Source organism: Sarcophilus harrisii, chromosome 3, assembly GCF_902635505.1.
Source record: "Sarcophilus harrisii chromosome 3, mSarHar1.11, whole genome shotgun sequence".
NCBI lineage: Eukaryota > Metazoa > Chordata > Mammalia > Dasyuromorphia > Dasyuridae > Sarcophilus > Sarcophilus harrisii.
This window is the reverse complement of record NC_045428.1, coordinates 68,067,452-68,090,991: the sequence shown is the minus strand read 5'-3', so window position 1 is coordinate 68,090,991 and position 23,540 is coordinate 68,067,452. Positions and strand designations below refer to the sequence as shown.

At 35.9% G+C, this 23,540-nt stretch overlaps 1 protein-coding gene across 1 annotated transcript in view; it reads left to right on the top strand.

The window, feature by feature from the left end:
* Positions 1-23,540, top strand: part of VWC2L (von Willebrand factor C domain containing 2 like) — a 175,304-nt gene that overhangs the window by 32,883 nt on the left and 118,881 nt on the right. The window lies entirely within an intron of this gene.

Below are 23,540 nucleotides of genomic sequence, written 5' to 3'. Positions count from 1 at the left end.
GACAAGGTGTGATGTAAAGGTTAGGATACTTTGTTTCAGGCATTTGAAAAAGCATTAGGTCAAAAGTTAAGTCTTGAGAGAAATATTAAAATCACTTCTGCTAAAGGGCATTTATAATTAAGGGAAAATAGGAAGAGTTTCATGTTATTAAGGTCTTTATTTGAGTAAGGTAGAATCACTGACAATTGCAAAATGGAATTTGACACATAATTTTGGATCTTTTGAATGAATAGTTGGCTTTAAAATACCACCACCACAATCCCTCTTTCCAAAAACTAAACAAAACAAATAACCCACCTTAATATAAAGCAATGATGTCTATAAGGTAGTCCCAGAGAATGGATTTCAGATAGCATCACAATAATGTATCAGAGCATTAATCCAACATTGCAAATGCAATTTTGACACTTAGGACAAATTTATTGGAGGGAAAGATGGGCCAGGAAGATTGAAAGAGCTATTTTATGTACTGGTATATAAGAAACTATGACTCAAAAAAAATAATAAACTTTGCTTGCTCTCTGTGGTGGGTATACAGAGTTGCATTGTAGGGGCTGCTGGCAGCAGAAGAGCATGGTCAGGGAAAATTCACCAACCATTCAAGAAGGTTTGGGACTGGCTACTCCCATGCCTGCTAATCTTCACCTTTATTGCCCCATGAGTGACTTTCATAAAAACTGTGACATGGGACATGACACTGGGAGAAAGAAAGATCCCAAGATGACACACTTGTGAAGATAGCCGCCCAGGACCAGGCAGGGAAACAAAGGCAATCATCCTTGCATGTCTTGGAATTGATAAGCCAAGGGGATGTCACTTTTTTCCACATACTCCATATTAGTAATTTAAGGCAAATTCTCAGTCCCTAGTAATTAATTATAGTATATAATTATATATACTAATATATTTTTGATAATATATATTATATATAATTATAGTAATAATAGGTATTCTCCAATATCCTAGTAATATTCATGTATCTTTTTCCATTAGCAGCCTCTACATAAGTTGCAGGAATCTATCTTCATCATGCCCCTTTGCTACCAAAAATAAAATAAAATAATACTGTGCACCCTCCTTATTTGAAGTATTCATTCTTTTGGTATGAATAACTCCCTGAAAAAGCCTCTCCTTTTAAACATGTTGAAATCACCATAATATTACATTTGTGATGCCCAATGTCCAGCATAAGGATGTTCATCTTGCCCCAGTTAACATTCTTGTGTTAATTTTCAAAATTTGCATGTTTTCCATTTCAAAGGATTGGGTCATAATAGCTCCATGATCAATCTTTTCTTTTGCAGAGCCATAATCAGTCAAAGAGGACTAAAGCTATTTAATTAGGGCCAAAACAAAAACAGCTGTGGCAGTTCCTTACAATTATTTTTGTGACCTATTATCTTCCCAGACCACTTAGGAAGGCATTTTTAGCCAGGGGAAACTTGCTGGTTTCAATAGTAGTGTTCCTTCTTTATTGGCAAGACCATCCAATCGAGATAAAGTAGTCAGTTGAGCCGAATAATAAATTACTCACCTGGTTTTTCTCCTTTCACTAATCCAATTCACCTACAATGTAACCGGGACCCTCTCTTTATGAGTTGGCTAGGGAAATAAATTTGTATCGGCTTATAGTTTTAATCCATCCAGCATATGCTAAGATATCTAATTTGAGACTATATTTTAAGAGGGATGTGGAACAATTGGAAAGGGTCCAGAAGGGAACAAGCCATATTATTTCAGGATTGAAAAATGGGGCCTATGAGGACTGGCTAGCGTAGTTAGAATAATTTTGTCTGAAGAAGTAAAGGCTCAAGAGAGATTTTACTGTCTTCAAGCATATGAAGGGTTACTCTAACTAAGGAGAAAGGGGAGCCTGTTATTTTTCATTACCTCTGAGGATAGAAGAAGCAAATAGTCAGCCACATAGGCAAGCTTTAAAAATAGGATTGATAACTATTTAACTAAAAGACAGCCTTTTCTGGAAGCTGCTATGTGAGCAGTCCCCAAAAGAGTCTGTCTTCCCCTAGGATTCTCACAGTTAAGTTTGCCTCATTTTCAAGGATAACACACCTATCTTTCTGAGTCATAATATGAATCCATAAAAACTAAACAAACCCAGAAAAAGAATGTATTAGTGCATAGATGTACATACAATAAAATCACATATTTCTCCAGACAGAAAAAGCCTGGGTTTGTTAGCAGAATTAGTTCTGTTCCCCTACAATTACAAAGGGGTCACACTGCACTCCAAATCATTTGAGTGATTCCATTTGATAGTTCCACTTGTCAGAGTAAATACTTCAAGTTCAATTAAACCAACTTTGTGGATTTTTTTTTATTATTGCAAGGTTAGAACTGGGTTTTAGACTTGATTTAATTAGGTATTTCTTATCGCTGAAAAACTCCGCCTGAATGTCAATGGTGAGTTAGGCATTTATCAAAGAGTGTTTACCAAAACTTTTTGGACAACAAATCACTTAGGGCAAAGAGAATCCACAGACCATCTACTGTATGTTCTTCCTCTTGTCACTAAAATAAACAAAGAAAAAAATATCAGAATCCATGGGAAAACCCACTGTGATATCACAAAGATCAATGACATATGACTTTTCTTAAATATCAGATACAAATTATTAATTTAGACCAGATTTTTTTAAAACATAAAATCATCATCTTATAAACAAGAGATAATTTAAGGAGTACTCTCATGAACCACCAATGGACTCCAGGGCAGACATTCATTCTTGATCTGATAGAAAAGAAAACAGCATTACTGGAAGAGTGAGAGAAAAATGCCTCACAAGAGATGGTACATTGCAAAAAGCAAAAGGAAAGGTGATCCTCTCATGAATTAAAATGCCAGTTTTTAGAGTTCTACTGTGTTGTAAAGATGGTACCCGTCTCCAATCCCAGCTATCAGGGAAACAAAAGCTGATGAATCTCTTAAACCCAAGAAATCTGTGCTGCATGAGGCTTTGACAAATGGGTGTGTGCACTAAATGGAGCATTAATATAGTGACCTTCTAGGCTAGCCCAGGTCAGAAACAAGGCAGATCAAAGATTCTGCCAGTCAGTAGTGGGAATAGGTCCTTAAGTAGCCCCAGCAATTTCCTGGATCAGCTTGAAAGACACTTTTTTAATCAAAAAAAAAAAATTCTATCTTTGAACTAAGTACAGAAATAATTGATTTTAGTATTTTATTTGGGAAACAACAATGTGTGCTATATTTCATTGAAATTTTATAGTTTATCTGTTTGCATAACTGTTGATCATCTTTGTTGGCAAATAATTTCCTTTTAATATATAGAGATTGATTTTTAGGACTTTCTTAACTATAACTTGCTGAAGGCCCAGAGCAGTATGGATATGAAGCAAATGTATAAATCTTTCCCACCATAACAAACCTTGGGACTCCTAACATGCCATGCTCAATCCTCTTCCTATGGAGTAATTTTAGAGCATATTCAACAATAAAGCCAAAAGGTTGACTCAGAACTGTCCAAGAAACAAGGGATCACCTATGTTTTTAAAAGCTGCTGATTCCTACTAAGCTTTATATGTACATTACAATATGAAACAATCTATTAGAAGGAGGGTCATGTGAGATGAAGAATTAAAATATATGTGTATGTGTCATTCATTTATCTGTACCATGATAATCTTTAATGAAAGACAGCATGAAAGGGATCAATGGATCCCTGCAAATAGCCTTCTTGACTTAGAAAGGCACAACTTAGCAATCATATTGTATTTTTATTTGTTTGGATGCACATTTCCCAATAATATTTTAATCTGTTTCTGGCTGTACTGGGTGGGAGGATAGGGATAGTGCAAGCTGCTCCCAAATTTGACACCTCTTCTGTGGTGATTAGATAACCAACCTGGGAAACAGGAAAATCTGCTCCTGGCATATAAATGATTGTGCAAGTCATTTAACCTCTGAGTGCTACAATCAATTTCTGAAGACTCTAAGTTCTGTAATGTAGGTGTTGGTATTCACTGGTAAAATTTCCATAATAACAGTGTCTTATACAAATAAGGTCACAAGTCAATACCATTTCACACACACACACACACACACACACACACACACACAAATGCACATTTATATGCATTTTATATTGTATATACATATATATGTACATATATATAGAGAGAGAGACACAGAGCGAGAGAGATCCTTTAGCATTCTTTCTAGGATTAAGTTAAAGAAACAAAAATTCTCTGGTCATTGCAAACAGATGATATTTAGTCTTTGGGACTTCTTTAAATTTTTTTTAAAAATTAGTCAATTATTTTAAATACTTTGCTTCATGTGATCTTAAATTTACCTACCAAAATTCACAGATATTCTAGCCATTATTTGTACCCTAACCCAGTAAAAGGTGTTTTGACCCCACAATAAATTATATAAATCCAAATTATTCTAAATAGAATAAAAGCATTAGGCCTGGGTCTGGGTATGGAAAGTATTTAAATTCTACAGAGTATCCCAAAAGTCTTAGTGAAAATGTAAATTTTAATATCTCAAAATTACATCAAGACTTTTGGAACATCCTATGTATACAGCAAAGATTCATGGAACAAAGTTAGGTATACTTTTATATAAATAAATAAATATAGATAGATAGATAAGGAGATAGATGGAGATGGGGAGAGGAAATGGACATTTCACTTTGAAAGTATCATTTGACCCCTTATTCCTTATTTTTATAATCTTTTTAGAAGAACTATGAATTTTTATCCTTTTTTCCTCTTCTTTACAAATGACTTTCCCTACTCTTATATTTTGTTGTTTTGCATTTCCAAGTTCTATTTTACCCTTCTTCATCTAAGCACCTAAAAATTCTATTCACTGTTTTTAAGGCAATCAATACATCAATGACCTATTATTTTGGTTGTTTGGTTTGGAAAGACTTCCCTTCAAAACATATCATACAAAATCTATGATTTAAAGTCTTAGAAAATTCTCCAAATCTCAGGAAAATTCAATCACTTGCCAATGATCACTAAACCAGGAGTGTCAGAAATGTCAGGAGTGTCAGTTACTTCCAGCTCTAAATCTGGCACCATACTAGGCCATGTTCCCTTTCATGCTAGAGGAAATACAAAGATGAGAAATACATTATCCTAACCAATATGTTTATAATATAGTAAGAGATCAGTGCCTGAGAGAAGACTGAAACACTTTGATGAGAAATCACTTTCCATCTTGGTATATCAGAGAAGCCATTGTCAAGGCAATTAACACTAAGCCTTATCAATGGGATCTATCATCAGTTGTTTGTTTTTGGTGGTGATTGCTGAAGAAAAATTATTCCTTGGATGAGTGGAAAGCACAGAAAACCCAGACAATGTACAATTAACCAACATTTGCCTCTTTCGCATCAAATGTTTTGATTGTTAGATTTTGTCTTATCTACCTTATATTTATCATCTTTTAATGGATGATTTAATTAGAAGAAAACTAGTCAAGGGGCTGGTGGGAAGAGAAGGAAAAAAAAGGTCTAGATATTTCTGGTCCCTAGTTGTTGAATATTTAGCTATACAGGCATCAAATGTTTGATAATTGATCATTACATTTGTACAATAATCCACTAGACTTATCATCTCCTTAAATAAGAAAAGTATCTGTAAACTCCTGGGACAAAATTTTCTTCCACCAAATATACCATTAGTAAAACTTTGTGAACAAGTCCTAGTCACGACATACAATTATTAAGCTATTCAATAACACAGCTAAGTTTTAAAGGAAGGCTCTGAAACTGTCTTTCAGACTGTCTTCAGGCACAGTACTCTCCTTACTATGCCATGATTATTTCTATAGTTGATATCTCCTTAAATATTACATACTCACAAAAAAAATTAAAACTACAATGAAAAATATCCTTTTTATCTGAATTCCTACCCACTAACATGATATAAAAGGTAAATTCGATCTTTAATTATTTTGTTTTCTTTCATTTCTTCTGTATACTACTTAAAATTTAGGAGAAATGCTATTTAAAAAGTGAAGGGGACGCCCTGTTTTTTCTTTAGGCTCCATGTTTGCAAAAGGATTGGAACTCTCCTAAACAATCAAGCTGACTGAAAAGGAAGAAATGAATGAAAATCAAGATAGATTAAATCAATGAGTTTGTGTACAAGCTTCCCACTGAGATTTTTTACCTTCAACCATTTAAATAATCAGTTGCAGGACACACTGCATACTTCCAATTGGCACGGAAATTCTGTATTATAATTTTGTGCCCTTTCAATTAATTAAAAATCTAATAAACACACCACTATAAATGCAACCCCTCCCCAACTGTGAAATTCTTCTTAGCACATTCAAGAAGCCTTATCACCCATTTTATGTTCACATTAATTCAATTGCTAAAATATTCACTTGTATTTGGCCATTTGCATTTTCATGAGGCTATTTGGGGGAAGAAAACAGGTTTATAAGTTTCAGATTCGAGTTCCTGTCTTTGATTTTAATTTAATTTTATTCTCAGTTACTCATGGGCAGGTAGCTAGTGATATGGTAGTACCTACTTAAAATTAAATGTTTCTTGGCAACTCTCCATACCCAACTGCTTTGTAAATACCAAGAATAGCTTGTGATGAAAGAATGTACTGTGAAAGAGAATTTCAAAGGCATATCACTGATTCCATAAATGGGGGTCAGAATGATCTTGGATGATATAAAGTTGATGTCAACATAAAGTAACTATAAATAGTTATATTAATGAGCCGCAAAGAACAATTTCCTACATCTTTTTTTGAGTCTCAAACATTAAAGGGAATCATTGTGCTTCTGTTTGCTCAAATCCACACATCTCTTTCTTAGTTCATCTACATTCTCAACTTCAAACACATTAGTTTTATGTTGCTAATTTAACAAAGATATGTTACTTGCTAATCAAACTAGGGTGTAATTACCAAGTCTAAATTTCCCTTAAAAGTAGGTGAAGAGGAAGGCACACCTGGTGATATAGACAGATATTAAAGTTTCAACTTTCTTCTTAATTTGACAGATTAGGATTGTTTTCTCTCTTCATTGATTTTGTGGTGTTGAGCCAGTTTTTCCCAATTAGTGCACTTTAAAAATAAAGAGCTATGATTTCATCAGTTTAGCAAACTTTCAGTGTAAAAATCCCATTCACTAAATGGGACCCACAATTCCTCTGTAATATAGAGGTTTTTTTTTTTTAATTCAACTTTATTTTTCTTGAAGTCAATATTCTCTCTATACTCCCTGTTCTTTTTCCCCATTCTTTTTGAGAAAGCTAGAAAAATAAAGACCCTATTACAAACATATAGAATCACTCAAAACATTCTCATATTGACCGAGTCATGTATGTGTGTGCTCATGTGTGCATGCACATATGTGTGTATGTAGGCACACATATATATACTCACTTATGTGGGTACATTTATGTTTCAATATGCACTCTGAGTCTATCACCTTTCTGTCAGAAAAAGGATAGTAGGTTTCATCATGAGTCCTCTAGAATTGTGATTGGTCATTATGTTAATCAGAGTTCCTAAATTGTCTTTCCAACAGTTTATAACCTCATCTTAAGAGTTACCTTGGACACTGAGAGGTTAAGTGGCTTATAGCTAGTATATCTCAAAGGCAGAACTTCAATTCACTTTTTTCTGACTCTAAAGTCAATCCTCCTCCTTCAAAAAAGGCATTCTGGGAAACTTACTTCAATTTACACTTTAATATTCTAAATCAATGAATTCCTGTATAACACACAAGGGAAGCTATTCTCAATAACTTGGTTCAACATGATAACTAGTATCAGCCTTAATCCTAACAGATACCATTCTTTCTGTATCTCCCGCAACTGATAATGCATTGAATTTCTTGCTTTAAACACATCTGGTCCTTTGTTTGATTACTTTCTACTGGTATTTCTATAAACTATTGCTAATTTCAAGGACTGGAAAAGCTCTAAAGTAAATTAAGTAAACTAAGCTAAAACAGTTTAGTTTATTAATATGCCATAGTGATTCATTTATGTTAGAGGCACTATACAGAAGAGATGACAATTATGACATATTTGGAGCTGATACTGGTTTGAAGCAATCTTGAATAGGGATTGAGTATAATCTAGAGGATTATGATTTAAGACCACCTAAGAATAGTTCAAAACATGAATTTCTTTAAGAAGTATAGGCTATGGAGAATAAAAGATTTTGGTTGTAATTGTAATCAAATCTCTGATAACCTGCCAATGGTCTCATAACTTGCATTTCATTGGAAACCATAAGACCAAAAGATGAGAGTAGAAAGTGCTAGGTTTATAGGTTACCTGGGTAAGGATTCAGAGCTTTGTACCAAATGAAGGACAAAGAAATATTGTTGAGGGCTGCAGCCAGTTGCCCTAATGCATACCATGTCACATCCCTTAAAGACTTGAGACTTTGAAGTTTTTCCTTCCTTCCAGTTGTTGCCAGGTTTGGAGACATAAATACAGCAGCCCTGTTTCAAATATTGAGATTTTCCTACTGGACCATATAATGCCAGACTTTAAAGTTATAACTTCCCAACCCTTTGTGAGCCACTTCATGTCTGTAGCATCAGGAGTTACAGAAATGTCTAGTCAAAAGTTCTTTCCATTCAAAACATAGGACATTTGTATGAGTTGAACAGTCCAAGCACATGGAACTTAGCCCCACATTCAAGAGCCTAATTATTTCCACCACCAATTTTCCTCCCCTAGACAAATCAGTTTTTTAACATGATCTTATTTGAACAAAACATCATACAACTTTATAAATTTGACAAATCACAACTCTGGGAATCTTCTTTGCTGGAAAGGGAATTTATTACATTTAATTGAGGTCAACATCACGTATTTAATAGATAAAGTGTTCCTCTCTAGTTTCTAAAAAGCACTGGTTCAATATTGACTCAGAGGAAATAAAGGCTTCCTGTTTGGGGATTTTACTGTGGAGGAAAATATTCACATTTAGAGAAAAAAAGAAAGAAGAAGATGTTGTAGTAGAGTTAGATGGCCAAAAGTTTCAAATACATGAGAAGAAGAAAGATGAAGGAGGCTGAGTGAAGAAAGTGGGGGAGAAAAAGAATACAAGGAAATTGAGACCTGCTCCAGGAACCATTATAGAAGTATCCCACATAAGTCTTGTCATGTTCATCCCTTGGTACTGTGCTTTCCTATTTTACACAATGTAAGAGCACAGTGTGGTCCTGGAGCCTACAGTCAAAATCTTTCTAGGCCAAGATAGGGGAGCTAGAAAAATTTCTGGAAGACAGAGAGAAGTGTTCCTAATTCTCCTATTTCCTGTCTGTTCTAGAACCTCTCTTTCCTCTTTTGCACCTCTGAACCCTCCCAAGATATCTTGAGATTTACTGGCTAGATTTCTTTCTTAAGGATCATTTTGTAGAAGATGAGGAAAGTAAAATTCAGACAAGTTAAATGTATTCATGATAGAGGTAGATGGTCAAAAGGTTCAAATAAATGGGAGGAAGAAAAATGAAGGAGGGTAAGAGTGAAGAATGTAAGGAAGAAAAATAAGACAAGGAAATTGAGACCTGCTCCAGGATCCATTATAGAGGTATCCCACTCATGTCTTATTATGTTCATTTTCTGATACTGCACTTTCTTTTTTTTAATCCAATATAGAAGCACAGTAGGGTTGTAGAGCCTACAGCTCTAAACCAAAACCAATCTGATTCTCATTGGCCACCAATAGGTCCCAAGGCCAAACCCCATTTGGTCATTGTTTGGGTCCTGATTGACTCTGATTGAATATAAATAGCAGTCATTTCTGCTTTGGCCGGAAATCCTGAGAGGCTTCGCCTCTCATATTTATTTACTTAGATTTTTTCTTTTGGATTGGTGAAAGAAGAGGTTCTTTCCCTCAGTTGCTACCTGTTGAAGACTTTAGCTTAAAAAGGCCCAGGTCTCCCACTGCATCCAGGGCCATCTCCAATCATCTTGATATATATTTGGTACCTGGACCCAGGTAGTTTCAAAACAGAAACTGAGGCAGGTGACCTTGCACAGCCCTCCCTCAATTAAATCTAACTCACTTGCATGGCTCGGCATCACCCCCCTTGATATCAACAAAAAACTGCCCAGTTCCCAGCTCAGGCTCCCCTTTAGAAAGGCACAAAAAAGAAAGTATTCTTTTAGAAGGAAGGACAAGCAACAACTGAATACTTACACGTGAATTTTACTTTCCTTCTACAAAATATCAGTACAACCTGCTTCACAAAGTCCATGTTAGCAGAGCTGTGTGTACTATTGCTGTTGTTGCTTTTCATTAAATTTAAAGAGATTTAGGAAAGCTTGAAGAAAACATAATGGATTTTATAGATAACATCTGTCTAAAACAAAATGAAAGAATTAAGCAACAAATGAGGAATATAGCAGGACTACTTGAATGCCTTTGGGCAACAGCCCTAAGCCTCAGTTTCCTTATCTGTTAAGTGAGGGGATTGGGATGGATTGCCTCCCTCATCATTTCTGCCTAGCCTTAAACCGCTCCCATTTCTTTATAGCTAAGCTTAGACCAGTTGTCTTATTCCCTCAGAACTACTGCAGGCTCTCCCTCACAAGAGAAAGAGGAAGCATGGGAGACCTGGCATGGACATTTAATTTGTGGGTATGTGCTTCTTTTGCATAAATGCAGCGAGCACGGCAGCTGTCAATTTTTGTTCCCTTTCCATGTAGACAGCCAGCCAACACTGAATCTTCTCTTTCTGCCCCACATCTCATTTATGTGGCATTCTGCAGAGGTCTGCAAGACCCATGCTTCCTCCTGCCAGGGTTAACCTCAGCCAGCAGCCAACTTCCTCTTGAAACCAAGCTGGCAACAACGACCTGCAAGTGGGAAAAACTGCCCAGTTCCCTCAGCTCGGGCTCCCCTTTAGAAAGGCACAAGCAGTGGCCCACTCAAAATGGCACTAGCAGATCTCAAGGGAGCCAAGCCCTCCCATACCAGGCTCCTGCTTTGCTATTCAATTTGGGTTCAGTTTTTCTGGGGCGGGGTGATGACAAAAGGAGTGAGGAGGAGAGGGTAGCAGAATTAAAGAGACTGAATGCATTTGTTTTTGAAGCCAAGATTCCTTCAGGTTTGTGGTAAATCCTCTAATCTTCATTCTTTGAGAGAGAATGAGAGACAGATTAAGAGAGAAGGAAAAAGAGAGAAGAAGAGAGAGAATAAAAGAGAGACAGAGAGACAAAAACAGAGAGAAACAGAGACAGAGACAGAAAGACATACAAAGCCAGAGAGAGAGAGACAGACATAGGCAGAGATGCAGAGACAGACAGAAACAGAGACAGAGACAAAAAGGGACAGACATACAAAATCAGAGACAGATACAGAAACAGAGACAAAGAGACAGAAAGACAAAGTCAGAGAGACAAAGACAAAGAGAAACAGAGACACAAAGACAGAGACAGACAGAAACAGAAAGACATACAAAACCAGAGAAAGATAGAGACAGAGACAGAGAGAAACACAGAAACAGAGACAGAGACAAACATACAAAACCAGAGAGATAGAGACAGAGACAGATAGAAACAGACAGAAATATTCAGAGAAAGACATACAAAGGTAGAGACAGAGATAAATAGAAACAGAGACAGACAGACAGAGACAGAGAGGGACAGACATACAAAACCAGAAACGAGAGACAGAGAGAAACAGAAATAGAGACAGACACAGACACACAGAGAGAAAGACATGCAAAGCCAAAGAGAGAGAGAGAGAGAGAAGACAGAGAGACAGAAAAACATTTAGAGAGAGGATAAAGCATTCATAAAGTACTTACTGAGTACAAAAACAAATTAGATTTTTCCCGACTTCAAGGACCTAATCCTCTAATAAGGAAAGACAAAGCAATGAGTGAAGGTGTGAAGTTAGGAAGCTATGTCATGGCTTAGAAATCATGGCAAGAAAGTGACATAGAGTTTCATTTACTTATCAAAATCTGGAGATGAAGGCCAGAGTACAGACAAACAAACCTGGGGTAAACATGCCTTTAATCTCTCTGCCATCTGTGGCCAAGGGCAAATTGCATATAAATAAGAAAAAAGTCACAGTTCTCAGGGAAGTAAACAGCTGAGTCCTTTGCCCTCAAACAGCCTGATCTGGAAGATACAAAAATTGGCATTCTTCCAGAAATCCCTCCTGCACTGGCCTGCCATGATGCTTTTATAGCACCCAATTTAGTTCAGGGTTCTCAACTCGGGTTCTGCAGTCTGATTTCATTCTTTATATTTTGATTACTATTTCAACATAACTGTTTTTTTTCTGTAATGCTATGCATTTTATTTTATGCATTTAAAAATATTATTCTGAGAAAGGTTATTTGGCTTTGCCAGTTTGCTAAAGGAGTCCATGATCTCCCAAAATATAAAGAACCTCGCAGAATGAATAGAGCAGCAATTCTGGAGTAAGGAGAGGCCTGGATTTGAATTCTGCATAGAACACTTGCTGGCTGTATGACCATTAGCAATTCATCTAACCTCTCTGAACTTTCCCATCTGTGAAATGGGAATAATGATATCTATAGCAGTTACCTTGTAAGGTTGTTATGAGACTCACATGAGATAATGTAAATTGTACATAAATTACTCTGTGAATTTTACAGCATGGAATCAATATCCACCTTTATGATTCAATTAATCTAGAAATTCACAGTCTTAATGTCACTAATAGTTTAAGTGATCAGAAGGAATCTATATACCACAAAGCATGCACAAGGAATTTAGTGCAGCCCTTTGTTCACTAAATGTATTTCCCTCTTGCCAAGTCTTTGTAATAAGAAAGAAAGAGAATGCTAACCTGAAATTCTTCTGGTTCTCTCTATTTTCACCCAGCTGACTTTGGTCAACTAGTGATTCCCTATAAAAATCACATTTCCTGCCTATGTGCCTTTGTATAGGTGGTTGCCCCATGTCTGGAAAGCATTCCTTCCTTGGCAGAATCTCCAACTTCTTAAAAAATAGCTCAAGCTCTCCTAGACAGAAACTTTCTAAATTCCTCCTCGCCACCCCAGTTGTTAGTGCGCTCTCCCTATTGAAATTATTTTGTATTCTAGTTTACATTCTTTGTAATTACTTTTCTAAGTATGTGTGTTATAACCCCCAGTAGAATATAGGCTCCTTAAGGGCAGGGACTGTTCGTTTTCTGTGTTTGTGTTCTCATTGGCTAGTACCATACCTCAAACATAGTGTTTCATAAAATCTTTTTGGAGTAAATTGAGCTAATCTAATACATAATTCTTATCAAATTGTTTTTTTTATTAGAAATTTGAATTTGAAACCACTAATCTATATATACAACAGAGGATGGAGCTTAGGGGACTATCATTCTCAGAAGGTCGTTGTTAAAATACACATTTTAATTTGTGCGTTTATAATACAAATATTTTACCTGGTAGCAGTCCTCTCCCAAGAGCACAATAGCATGGATTTGTTTATCTGGTGAGACAGTTGACATACCTGAAGCAAGGAGGGCCATCCCTGAGCTGTTGAGATCTATAATAATGTAATATGGGAAAGAGCAGGCTCTAGATAGCAAGAGTGCATTGTAAGGATGCTAGACCAAAGTGGAACAGATCCTCCGGCTAAGGAACAGCTGGGATGGATGTCTATGGGGAAGGGGATGGGATAATAGGAAAGGGAGAGATGATTTACAACCAAAGGAGAAAAGGAATATAGACTTTTAAATCAGTATTAATGCATGAGATAGGAATAATAAAGAGGAGCGGGCCTAAAGGCAGAACATGTTTGCTTCAAAATTTTGCATAGGCTTAGCCCTGAAAAACAAGATAGTTATTCACTTGCCCCAGGAATATTTTATTTTGTTGTTGCTATTATTGCTTCTGTTGCTAATCTCATTGCTATTAAAAAAAAAAAGAAAAAGAAAAAGATTCAGTGAACCTAACAGTCCAAATTAAACAATATTGCACTTAGATTATACATGGAGAACACCAAGTAGGGGAAAGCAAAGCAAAGTATGGCTTTGGAAGAAAGGGGAGGAGCAAATTACAAGACTTTGGGAGTATAGTGAGGTAAAAAATCAAGATAGAGCAGAAAGCTGCAGCCAGTTGGTAGTCAGGAGCCAGTGATAGAAGCCAATGGTCAAGACTCAGCCTTGGGTCAAGGTAAGCAAAACAGAAACATGGTACCAGAGAAAAGCTGACCTTGGGGTTATGATGTATCCTGTTACTGCCAGTTATTCACATTCTGTTGGGAATAAATATTTGAATCATCAGAGACCTTTAGGAGCATCAATATGAGTAAAAAATATGGCATGGCAGTCAAAACAGGTAAATCTAAATAGGAGTAAAATCCCACTGAACCTTACCATGGTCAGAACCCACCTAGAACACTATATCCAAATGCCACAGTTGGAGAGTATTCAGCAGAAGACAATAGGATTAGGGAGAGATATTGAGATTATGCTATATAGGGGCTAGTTCAAAGATCTGAGAATGGTTAATCTGGAAAAAAGAAACATAGATGGGATATGATAGCTGATATAATTGACTAGTTGTCGTTTATAATAAGGATCAGGCAAAGAGAAATGAAGCATTGGGTTGATTCTTTACAAATAAGTACCTTTAACTATATTAACAATGATAAATGACTGAATGATTTTCCATGGCCAAAAGACATTTTTATCACCAGTTGGTCAACCTACTGGTAATAGATTTTTTTTTATAATCAGACAGTCTAGTCCTCAGAAAACAGACTCAGAAGATTCCCAGGCTATATTCAAAGACTTTCTAGCTTGGCAGAACCTGCTAGACCTTGAGACTGGCCAGCATAGACTAGGAGAGCGCAGGGTCTTCTCTATAAAATGATGAAGAATTGGAGAAGTTTTGTGAAATTATAGAACCTCTATTGCCCAGATTTCAATTTACATTTGAATGATTGTCCACTCTTACAGAGCTTTTCAAAAGTATGTATATCTGGAATTGACAATACAAATGGACAAAGAGCTGGGCCATGACTTGAAAAGAAAGGGTTGTATAAAACACTTCTATTGACCCCAAGCTTCTCATAATAGCAAAGGCCTATCTCTTCAATACAAACATTTCACTGGTGTTGCTAGCTGGCAAGGAGGTCTGAAACAACTGAACTAAACATGTTCAGCTGAACAACACTGAAGAGCTAAAGATGAACATCAAAAAGAAAGGAACATAATAGATAGATTTGTAGCTGAGCATGCTACTATATGGAGACACTCAGAGAGACATCTAAAGAGAGACAGAGAGAGAGAGAGAGAGAGAGAGAAGAGAGAGAGAGAGAGAGAGAGAGAGGCAGAGACAGAGAGAGAGAGAGAGAGAGAAAGAGAGAGAGAGAGAGAGAAAGAGAGATCAAGAAACCCTGAGATAGAATAAAAGTAGAGAGAATGTCAACAAGGAATTTATGACAAAAAAAAGAATGGTTTGGTGATGCAGCAAGAGCAAAATTAGCAGCTAGAGTGTTATATTAGAGCCTTGGTATTGGGACATAATTAGGAAGGCTTCTAGTACATGGGGTAAATTTCCTGTAATTAGCTTTTGGAAGAACATGGATGAGTTGTACAAAACGAGCAAGCTTATGTAGATTGTAATCTTCATTGTGGAAGGCAACTCCCAAGATGATGAATTCAGAGATCCATTTGAGCATTTGAATCAATAAACATAACACTTTTTATTGAAAATTTACTATGTGCCAAACAATGAGCTAAGTATTACAAAGCAAATCAAAAGTCTTTAGGGTAAGACAGATGGTAATACATCTTTATCCCTCTCATTTCTTTTGAAAAATTGTATCTGCTTTAGATTTTTAATTACATTTTAATTAAAGTTTTATTTTTTAAGATATCTAATTTTTTTCTCCTGTTCACCACCCATCTCATTAAAAAAAGACAAAACAAATTGTTTATAACAAATGTCCATATTCAAACGAAATATTTTCCTTCATTGATCATGTACAAAAACCAAATGTTTCATTTTGTACCTTGAATTTATCACTTCCCAAACAGAAGTATGCTTCTTTAGGGGTCCTCTATTCATGGATGTTCATTGTCATTGATCAAGACAAAGAAATTAGAGCTAAATTAAGGAATAGTTCAAACATATTTCTTGGAGAAATTAATAAGTAAACTTGGTTTCAGTCCAAGTTTAATGGCAGGAAGAAAGATAATTCATAAGAAGTAAATGTAATTATAAGTAAAAAGTAAATTTCATATAAAGTAAATATAAGATGCCACAAATTTAGGTAGATTGCAGTTCCTCTTAGAAAGATCTATTGATTGAAAATTTTATATAAACAGTGATAAATGGTTAGCAAAAAAAATTATTGGATTCATAGACCACAATAAGAGAAACAATATAGTATAATTTGGTTGATCTCTTTGTGGAGTAAGTACTGTGTTCAGTTCTGGACACCATACTTAAGGAATGTTATAGAAAACATGAATCACATCCAAATGATAGTGACATGAAAGATGGACTAGAGATTGTCAAATGAGCATCAATTGAAGGAAATGGGGAAATTTAACCTAGAAAAGAAAAGAAAAGAAAAAACTCAGAAAGAGTAATACGGCTGTCTTCAAATAGTTGTTCTTTGAAAGACAGACATGACTTATTCTGCCTGAGCCCAAATGGTCTGGAAGTTACAGTGAAACAGGTTTTGGCTTGATGTAAGGAAAAACTTCACAATTAGAGCCATCCAATTGTGGAATGGGCTACCTCAGGAGATAAAGGTCTATTTCTCACCAGATAGCTTTAAGAAAAAGCTGAATTATATACTTGTTAGGGATGTTGTCAAAGGGATTTTTGTTGAGATACAGGTTTGACTAGATGGCCTCTAAGCCCCGTTTCTATTCCGTGATTCAGTAATTTTGTGATTCACTACAGGACACAGGGAGTTCTGATTAGCTACATGAGTTCCCAACTTTCAAAACATTAGAATATAGGAAAATGTAGCTCCGAACAATACTAGACATAATTATATGTTTTTTGTGATGATTCAGAAAGCATTTCAAAATTTTACAGTGCCTCAGGAGTCATCCTCATGAATATCAAATTACATACTGTGACCGTTCGAAAGACCACTTAACAGAATGCTAGATAAACCAGCTTCTACTTTATTTTCTTTTAAAAACTCCATGATTTTAATCTCTTTCTTCTAAATGCACTTATTTTGTTTGTCAAACCATTGTTTTCTTCTCCAATAGGGCTATTTCCTATGTTACTGCATAACATTAATAAATTCTTTATGGGAAATGCCAGTTTATATTCCTGATCAACCTAGGGCTAAGCAGCAATAAAATATCCTTCTTATGATTACTGTCAGTGCTAATTTATGAGAAATGTAACCTAGAAGCTTTGAATCTGAGAGAACCTAAAATGCCTACTACAACCTTCTGCTTGAGTTATGAATAATTTAAGTGGGAGATCCCTTTGAAAGGGTTATATACCTGTGAATACAATTTGTGAAATTAGAATCACGATATAAGCCTTTACTAAGGAAGACTAGGAATACCCACAGTTAATAGTTAGGATACTTGAAAACACCACATCCAGTGACTTCCTTTGAAATTTAAAAAATACATGTAAAAAGACCTCTTGGGGAAAAAATAAACATTAAAGCTATTGTATGAAATGGTAGAAACTGATGAATGGGAGGGTTTTTCAACTCCTTTGACTCCCTTGTGATATGTTTTGTTTTTAATTAGTTCAAGAACAGGTTGTCATTGCCAGAATGAATATATTGTACAGCTGGCTAAATTAGAATAGCAAAATTAATACCTTCTATTCAAGTCAATATGTAGTCATTGAGTTCCTACTGTATATGTCCCTCACACTCAGCTAGGCTCTGTGGAAGGCTACCAATTAAAAAAAAGAAAAAAAGAGGAAATGCTCACTTATTTTCAAAATGCTCTCAGTCTTGGAAGAAATAGAATTTCTATACATGGAAAGATATATTTAGATAATTGGGGGACTTTAGAGTTCATCCAATCATCTTCCTGAAACCGCTGACCTACTCCTCACCACATGGACCAGATCCCTCCACATCTGACCTGAGAGGGGCTCTCCCCTGCATCTTTTCATCTCTCTACAACAAAACTCCTTTCCTTTATCACCATTCTATTAAATGTGTTATTTATTAAGAGAAAAAATCTTATGAGAATGTTAACTTCCTTAAAGTAAAATACTAAAAAAGTTTCACTCTCTATTTAAATAAAGAGAAAAAGACAGACAGCGAGAGAGAGACAGACAAATAAAGAGTATCCCCAGTACTTGGCACGGTGTCTAGTTCATGGTAAATAGTTAATGTATGCTTTTTTGTCATTCTTCCATCCATTCATCACAACACTCCCATTTTTTTTAGGTAAGGAAATTGGGGCCTAAAACAGTCAAGGGACTGGTTCAAAATTACATAGGAAGCAAGATGTAGAGCCAGTATTTCTGTGGCTCCAAGTCCAAAAATCTTTCCTTTATACTACTTGAGCAATAGTAGACAGTAGAGAATAAAGTAGTAATAGAAACTTATCAATTCAGCAAATAATTATTGAGTACCCATAGTATGCAAGGTACTATTTTTAAGATCCATAAGTAATAGAGGCATATAAGATGCTACTTAAGTCAAGAACACAGGGCAACTGATCTGAATCTAGGGTAGGGATGGGAAGACAACATTTGCCATCATTATTCACAATAAATACATAAGCCTTTCTCATACACATAAAAATGTGTATGAGTTACACATAAGAATAGGGATTTCTCAGGCCTTGGGGTTGGTATTTAAGCTGATTTGTTATACTGTGGGGTTCCCCTAGCAGTACTTTGGAGGGAAGGAAAGAGAAAGAACAAGAGATTCCCATGAAACCACATAACTGAATAATAGGGTTCTGGGGAGCAATACATTTCTATTTGTTTCTATGTGTTCTTAATAGCCTAGAGTAGGGTACAATGAGATTATCCCCTCCTTAGTCCTAGGTGCTATACTTCCCTTAATGCAGTTTAAAATCTTATTAGCTTTTTTTGCACTGCAATATCACACTATTGATTCATATTGATCTTGCAATTTAATCCAATAAGTCTGTATTAAACACCTCTATAGACTCTGAGGATCATTATCCCAACTTCCATTGACACACCAGGTTCTTCAGATTAAGGCTAGCTACATCTCTTCCAGAAGGGCTCAAGGGATGTTGCTCAGGGGTAATGCTTTTAATAAGTGCTTCTAATTTCCTAAGGAGTGTCCTTCTAATGCCACAGATACAAGGCCCAATTGCTATGCTTTCTCCCTGTTGCCAATTATATTTAGTATCTCCCTTATATCATCAATTGATCCAATGATTAAAATCACAGTATCCTTTAGCCAATTACCTTTTACTGAAGGATGCTTATTGAGAAGAAATAGTAAGAACAGAAGAATAAACTCATCTGCCTTCCACAGAACCATGCAAGCCTGCATCCTGGGGCAGAAACAACAGGGCTGTGTTCTCACAGGAGCCTAGTGCCAGAAAGATGAGGGAGGCTAAGCCACTAATACTAAGTGAGGTCATGTATTCATGGCTTCATGTCCGAGTTCCCTCATCCACCAAGTTGCACAGCATGTAACCTTCTTCACTGGAAGTCAGCTGAGCAAGAAAGAAACTGAATTACGCCCGTGGAAGTCTCTTACACACACACACACACACACACACACACACATACACACACACACACACGCTTCCAAGATAGTAGTCACAATGCTGAATTGAAGTTTCTCAATCAGGATAGTGACATTATTGGACTCTTGCTTCAAAAATATCAGTTTGGAAGCAATGTGTGTGATGGATTTAAGAAAAACAAATACTAGAGGGAATGAAACATTGAGAGACTGATATAAAGTGATGTAATATCCATGGAAAGAAGGGAACCTGTGTGAAAGTTGTTACAAAGGTAGGAAGAAGAAAGGTTGGCAGTTGATTGGATCAAAGAGAAAACTGAAGAGCTAAGAATGATTTTGTATGTAAATATTCAATAAAAATGGAAAAATGAAGAGAGATGGATTTAGGGGGAAAAAATTAACTTGATTTTGGACGCATTGCGTATGAGATGCCTATTGAATGATCAAGTGGACATGTACTACAGGTAATTGGTAATGTGAGATTGAAGATCGAGAAATACTAGGATTGCTTATGAGGGCATCTGTACATGGATGATCATTGAGTCCATGAGACTTGGTAAGATCACTGAGACAGGTATATAAAAAAGAAGAGAAAAGGATCTGGGAACTTAGATATTCACTCTAAGGACCATACAACTTACTTGTACCTGAAACCTTCTTTATATTTCATCTTTCCACATAGCATATAGACTCCAAGAGGACAGGGGCAATCTTACTTGCCTATATGTGTCCCTAAAGTTTTGTATAATGCTTTGCACATAGTAAGCACCCAATAAGTATTCAAACTGTACATTTATTTATACATAGAGTAGGGAAAGAAGCAAATGATGATCTATTAAGGGACAACTGAGAGGGAGTAGTCGGGCAAAAAGGAGGCAAAGGAGGAGAGTACAGTTTCCCAAAAGCCCAGAGAAGAGAGCTTATAGAGCAGTAATGAATGGTCAGTGTCACAGAGAAATCAAGAAGAGTCACTAACTTCAACAATTAAGAAATTATTAGTGACCTTAGAGAGTTATTTTAGTGCAGGTAATATTGGAAGTCAGATGAAAAAGTAGAAGCAATGAGAGTCAATAATTTTGTCAAGAAGCTTGGCATTGGAAGAGAGAAGAGTGCTGGATGGTATTTGCAGTTCATTAAAGTTCCAGTTATTTTTTACAAATGAACTACATATCTGCCTTTTTCACCCACCCCCAATCTTGTTTACATTATCTAAACTCTTCTATCTTATTTTGAAATGGAAAATTCAATTTAACAAAAATGACATGTGCAAGACACAGTGATATTATCTCTTCACCTTGAAAATATCTGAAGTGTCATTGAGGATATAAAGACAAAACCAAAAACATTCTCTATCCTCAAGGACTTTACCTTTGACTGAGATATAAGCTTAGACAAGTGGGGAGAAGGGCAGAGAATTACAATCTACATAGAGAGAAGTAAATATAAAGTCACTTCAGAGGGGAACAAGCATTAATAATTGGGAAAACCTGGAAAGGCCTCCCATGAGGTAAGCCCTGAGTTAAATCATGAAAGAAAGTAAGAATTCAAAGGGATGAGGAAGGAATGCATTCCAGTCATGTAAGACAGCCTGTGCAAAGAAATAGAATATAGACTATCCAACTTAGTTAACAGTTTACTAGAGGTGAGTTGGAAGATAGAGAGAGGATGAGAAGGGGAAAATGGAAAGTAACTCTGGAAGGACAGGTGGCAGGTCGAAAAATTCAAAGCCTTTGACTCATTTAAGACTATAATGGAGAGAATGCATCATGAGGAGCTAATAGGGGAAATCAATTGCTTATTAATGTCTCTTGCTATCAGAAAATATAAAAATAAGGACTTGCTTTCCTTTTTGCTGAACAAGTGAGTATATGGTCTCACTGCTTTGAACAGAACTACAAAGACTGAATTGGGATATTTATAATTTAATGAATAATGCTTTTTCATCAGTGTCTATATGGTGGATTGACAACTTGTAAGAAGAGTTAGTTTGACTGATGTTCAAATTAATACTATTATACACCTCTCCCTCAAACCTTGATGGAATGAGCAGCACTAGAACAAGAAAGGAATTAAAGAATATAACGTGTGTGTGTGTGTGTGTGTGTGTGTGTGCAGATATACAAGCACAGTGCTATGACTAAAAATTAAAATGATTAGAGACAATTAAAAATAAAAAAGAAGAGATACATAGGAAAAGACAATTGAATTCCTACTTGAAGATCGATAGATAATTTTTCCTATCAACTTTGTATCTTATATATCTAAGCCCTGTGGTAAAATGCAGTCAAATGGCATCATGACTCCAAATAATTGTGTCTAAATAGTTTATTTATTATTGAGCTTAAAAGGACTGACCTTCCCTTGTCCAAATAAAGTCCTCCTTGGCAGAGAAAGGTATCTTCCAACTAAATAAAAACTGTTTGCTTATCTATCCCTAATTAGGAATAATATAATCTCTGGTCTATATGACTGATGGTCCCTGAGTGGACAATTACAATTAATTGTGTAATTTCAGCAAATTGAGATTTAAGTCATAGTTCAGTCCAAGATCACCATTTAATAATACCCATTCTGCTGTGGCACGGTTCCTTTCCCTCATCTAGTTTCAGATAATTTTTCAATATTATTCATTGGTTTCCAATGATTTTCATAACATAAAGTAGAAGGTATTTTATTTTATAACACTGGAAATTCCTCCTTTCCACCCCATTGCTTTTCCGGCTATAGTGACTACCCACAGTAACACAAAATTAACAAAAACAGATTCTTGCCCACTAGATCTATGGAGACCTCTTTGTACATCTATATAATCCTTGATAACAAAGGGAAGTGCCAACTGAATTAATTTGAAGACTCTTCAGAAAATGATGAATCAGCAATAGAGGGATATATCTCCAGATTAAGTAATCAAAAAGTGAAATGTGGACAGTTTTACTATGGGCTGAATATATTGGCAATATACAAGAAAAGAAAAACCAGGCACTTCTAGTCACTCCCAAATATGTTCCCTCATTGGAATATATAAACCACCATCAAGAGACCAAACTTCAGGTCAAACTCTCTTTAAATTTTTACGACTTATGAAAAAAAATGCTCTAAATCACTATTGATTAGAGAAATTCAAATTAAGACAACTGTGAGGTACAATCAATAGTGATAATGACGAATGTTGGAGGGGATGTGGGAAAACTGGGACACTGATGCATTGTTGGTGGAGTTGTGAATTGATCCAACCATTTTGGAGAGCAGTTTGGAACTCTGTCTAAAGGGTTATCAAACTGTGCATACTCTTTGATCCAGCCAGTGTCTCTATTGGACCTCTATCCCAAAGAAATCATAAAGAAGGGGAAAGGACCAACATGTGCAAAAATGTTTGTTGCAGCCCTTTTTTAGTGGCAAGGAGTTGAAAAGTGAGTGGATGCCCATCAGTGGGGAATGGCTGAATAAGTTATGGTATATGAGTGTAATGGAATATTATTGTTCCACAAGAAATTATTAGTAGGATGATCTAAGAAAGACCTGGAGACACTTACATGAACTGATGCTAAGTGAAGTAAGTAGAACCAAGAGAGCATGTACATGGTAACAAGATTATGTGATGATCATCTGTGATGGATTTGTCTCTTTTCAGCAATGAGGTGATTCAGACCAATTCCAATAGACTTGTGATAGATAGAGTCATCTGCATCCAGAGAAAGGATTATGGGGACTGAATGTGAATCACAATGTAGTATTTTCACCTTTTGTTTGTTTATTTGCTTGATTTTTTTTCTTTCTCTTTTTTCCCCCTTTTTTTATCAGCATGACAAATGTGGAAATATGTTTAGAAGAATCGCACGTGTTTAACCTCTAGTGGATTGCTTGCTGTCTAAGGGGAGAGGGGTGAGAGAA